Below are 4,894 nucleotides of genomic sequence, written 5' to 3' on the forward strand. Positions count from 1 at the left end.
CGGGCGGGCCCCGCCTCCTGCCTCCCCTCCCCCACGCGGTCCTGGTGGTGGCGGGAGGGGCTCGGGTGTCCCAACCCCCGCCCCGGCCGGGGTCTGCGGCCCAGGCGGGGCTTCGTCCCCGCGCCACTGCCGCGCTGTGGACGTGGATCACAGAGATGGAAGGCGAGGGGTGAAAGCACCCAGTACCCCCAAACTAAGCATTCCCCGGGCGAGATGAAATACACCCCTTTCAGAGGCTCTGGGACCAAAGAGATAAATGGGGAAACTGAGGCTAGTGGTTGGAACAAAACACACTGAACTAGTGTTGACAGAATTTTCTGGATGAATTGGTGGCAGGGCCATTGACAGGGCTTGGGAGTCCTGGCTCTTGGCCCAGGCTATTGTCCACCTGCAGGGGAAAGGAAGTGTGTGTGCTTGTGTACAGATGGACTGACAGGAAGCAGTGACACTGCCCAGGCCAATCAGGGAGAAGGCTTGGGGGTGCTCCACCGTACAGGTAGAAAAGCCTAGTTTGAAGCCCAAACCCAGGGGCCCAGGGGGAAGACTGAGGCTGCCCCTGACTCAGTGTCCCTGTCACCAGCCCACTTGGCCTCATCCTCTCAGAATGAAGCTGAGCTCAGGAAAAGAGTACCTGGTGAGTCAGACTGTGTCTACCCCCACTCCCCCCATGTCTGACTCAACCAAGGTGATGAGAGGGCAGCGAGAGACTCTGCCCCATTGTGCCAGGGAGCCCCCTGGGCAATGCGCCCATTTGGGCCACAGGCAGATCCTTCCAGCAAAAGGGCGGGTTAGCCAGACAGAAACAGGGAGAGCCCAGCCCAGAACAGCCAAGGGGAAACGTGACAGGCCTGGTGGGCAGGGAGAGCCCAAGCAAGCCAGCCAGAAAGCCTAGGCAGGACTGGGCTCAGGGTAAGTCAAGGGTAGCTGGAGGCCTACGGTGTAGTGATAGCAAGGAAACTGAGGCACTCGGACAGCGGAGCTGCTTGGAGTGAGGCGAAAGCGCCACAGAACGGACTTGTGTGGAGAATATATGGTCTGCAGTTCTGTAGCGTACATGCGTTGCGTATGTCCTGGTGCCCCTTTTAGGCCACACTTCCTCAGCTGCCCCATCCTTCTTGACCCAGTAAGTTTGGGCCAGATAGTCCCCAACTCAGACTGTGTGGTGATTGGAATTGGGAAGGTTCTGGGACCTTTTCGGTGAATCATTCTTATTCCTCTTCTACCCCCAGGCATCATGAAGAGAGGAGTGTGGGTATCTTTGAGGACTGTCTCTTCAAGGGCAGAATGAAGGCAGTCCCTGTTCCGGAGCTCAGAAACAAGTTCAGGGGGTTTGTGGGGGGCAGTGCTTATGGTAAAAGGTGTCCATGAATGATTTCTATCCCTTCTCATTAGGTAGGGAGGGGGAGGAGCAGAGAAGGGACCAGAAACAGAAAAGGGACCTGCTGTGTGTGACTTGGGAGGGGGGGAAGCTCTGGGGGCCCTGATAGTGACAGGCGAGGTATAAATAGCTTGGGCCCTGCGGCTCATGTTCTGTCGGCTGCCTGTGACGAGGTGCTCAGGAATTCCACTCTCCCGTTGGCACCCCCCATCTCCAGAACGCTCATTCCCCCATGCCACCTTTGTCCCCTGTCCAAAACCAACCATCGGGCATCAGTGCTGACCGTCTGCTTGAGAGGCTGAGCTCTCCTGTGGAGGGATGCCCAGCTGGAGACACATGACACATAGCTGGGTCTCACAGTGAAGTGTGTGCGCACGCGCGTGTGCGTGTAAAAAGGTAGACATTTGATACCCAGTCTGAGGAGCCAGCTCAGGGTTCAGTGAGGTTGTCTGTGAAGCCCTGACGAAGAAGCTAAGGTACAGATCTGAGACATCGCTCCTGGGGAGGAGAGGAAGGGGTAGGGTGGGTTTGCTTGGAACAGACAGGCTCTTTACAAACTCTACTGGCTCACAGTCCTGTTTTGTGGGCATTACCTGAGGTCCCCCAGTAAGTTAAGGGCACCTCTTAAGGGGCGGGGGGATTTCAGAGGGGAAGCCAGTGAGTGAAGAAAGAACTCCCAAGTATAGCCTCCCCCCTCTCCCCCCTCTCTCTCCTCTCTCCCCCTTTTCCTTCTCTCTGTACAAGAGAGGTTTGTGTGTGGCTCCAGGGGAGTAAGTGAATGGTTGGCAGACAAGGGTGCCCAGTGCCAAGGATGGTTCCCGGCATCCTTCTCACCCCCTCCCACAGAAACCCGAACCTGTTGCTCTCCAGGATAAATCGGGGCCTGACTCAGGCCCCAGCCAGCCAGTCACAGTCAGCCTGACCCAGGCGCAGGCTGGTGACTCAGCCCTCAATATAGCCCATGAGCTCGGGCCCAGCCATGACAGCTGGAACAGACCGTGCACAATGCTGGTCCTGGGGCCTGCCAAGTGAGGCCCCCCTCCCTGAGAAGGGCTGATGCGCTCCTCCCTGAGGCAGGTGGGGGCCCAGAGAGGGTTTACAGGGGGTTTCATCAGCTGAGTATTTGGGAGTGCTGGCTGGGGCCACAGGCCGTTTATAGCCCCCTGACTCACCACCCACTGACCTGTCTCAGGAGACCAGGTTGCCTGGCCATTCACCTGCCCCTGCCTTTCCCATCGAGGGACACCAGCCACCGACACTGGCCATATTTAACTTGGGCTGAGTGGAATCAAAGTGACCAGGTCTAATGGGCCGTGTCTGAAAATCTTGTTTTTCTGGAGCCAGGGACATTTCCGTAGTCACCTGGGATGATACCAGGTTGGCCAGACTCAGAGTTGGCACTCTGATCAATCAGTGATACCAACTGTGGCCCTGGCTTATGTGCCAGGGACTCTGTGGGAGACTGGAAAGCCCCAGAGGCTGGTTCTAGCCTCTTCACTTCTGGCTCCTGCAACCTTGGCCAGGTCATAGAATGCTTTAAGGCTTCAGTTTTCTCATCTGTAAAATGGAGTTAATAGTACCCTCATAGGGGTTGTTTTGTTTTGTTTTGTTTTTAATTGAAGATGAAAGGAGGTAACATGTGAAGAGAGACCTCTTTACTCTGGCAACGGTATATCAACAGGACCAGGAGGCACAAAGCCCCCAGTGATGAAGGGGACGGCTTTCAAAATGAGCCAACGGGGCAAGTGTCCTAACAGGAAGAGTTCTGTATTCTAAGCAAAAAGGCTGGGGAAAAGCAAGACCACTTTCCCTCCATTGCTCAGGCTGTTGGCTCAGGCCTGGGAAGGAACAGATAAAGCCCCAACTGGAGGCTAACTACCTACCAGACCATGACCTCCATCTTGGTTTCTAATGCCAAGTGAAATCACTGAGCCTCACTGGTAGGTAATCTTCCAGCCCTTTCTACCACACATTCTCCAGCCAACTTCCGGCTGGAGTAAAGTGGATAAAAAAACAGAAACAGGGTCTCACTACACTCAACAGCAAGAGGCCAGTGGTACCCAGTGGGTTATGAAAGAATTTCTCCAATTTAGGTTACAACTGAGAACACACCACCTAACGTGATCGAGTGCAGTTCTTCTTGAATTTTTACTGTGCATACTAATCAACTGGGGATCTTGTTAAAATGTGGATTCTGTGTCAGGAGGTCTGGGGAGGAGGTCTGAGGGTCTGCCTTTCTAACAAGCTCCCCATGCTGGTCTGTGGACCACCATTGGAGCAGCAAGGTGTGAGCACACCACTGTAAATCAGTAAATCAGTACGGTCTTCCAAGAGGAGTCCTTAAAAGGGAAGCAAAGACTGCCCTGGGGGCAGCCCTGTTTATAGGGGCTGGTCACAATGTTAGCACTGGCCCCAGGCCCCTTAGGAAAAGGCCGAGCAAGAAGTGACTTCATTTTATGCTTAGCGGTGCCCACCACAGTGCCTCATCCTATAGGTATGTGTGGCTTTGGGTATTTGAGTTGATGGAACAAGCTCATTTGGTGCCAGGCAGCAAAGAGGCAGAGAGAAGCCTTCTAGGAAAGCAGCAGTCACAGAGCTGTTTTGCCCACTGTGGCTTATGAATACCCTTGGGGCCTCTCCTATGGAAACATTCATATGGAACAGAAGGTAACAAGGGGTTCCACAGAAAGGAAGGCAAACAAGGACTCTCAGAAGTTATCCACATCATTCTGCTTGTCCCTGCTTTGATTCGCTCTCCATCCTTTGCCCTGCTCTCAATTCCAGGACACTGACTTGACGTCACCTGGGCATCTCTGCTCTCTGGCTCCCAGCTGGGATTAGCCAGTGAGAGGTGTCAACAGGAACCTGGCAGGTGGGAAGAGAGGGTGTCAGGCCCTGACAAGGACTGTACCTCCCTCCCTGTGGGTCTGGGGTCCCTTTCCAGGCCTCTAGGCCTTGCTTCCTCCCCACCCCCCTTCGGGCCCAGGATGGGAGACACTGTGTCTGGTGCCCCGGGGACTTCACTATTCCTTGCTGGTTCTCCTAACTCTTCCCATGTTCGGAGTCCCTTCACGAAGCCCTCTTCAAGTTCAAGCTGAGTGCGTCACCTCTTCACTGTGTGACCCTACATGATCAGTAAGTCCTGAGAATCCCATGGGGAGTCACGAGGACCGAGCCACGAAGGCTCGCAAACAGATCTTCTCAGGGTGCTCTTCTCACTGCAGATGGGTGTGGGCATGGGCCCCGGGACAAGTCATTTGACCCCCCTCACACAGAGCACCCAGCTCATTCCATCCCTGTGCCTGGATGAGCCCCTGGAGACAGGGTCTCTTGGGGCAGACCAGCGCGTCTGCAATCCGGCTGGCAGCACAAGAACCCCCCCCCCAATCCCTGAGGTCACCTGTAGGGTGAGCAATATTTAGGAACCAGATCCTTACATGAGGTCCCTGGTGGAAGGGGAACCGCTCTGTCCTGGTTGTGTTCTGAGGGGTTTAACAAAGAAAAAGCCACAGAGTC

The sequence above is a fragment of the Meles meles genome, chromosome 10 (genome assembly GCF_922984935.1).
Source record: "Meles meles chromosome 10, mMelMel3.1 paternal haplotype, whole genome shotgun sequence".
Classification (NCBI taxonomy): Eukaryota; Metazoa; Chordata; class Mammalia; order Carnivora; family Mustelidae; genus Meles; species Meles meles.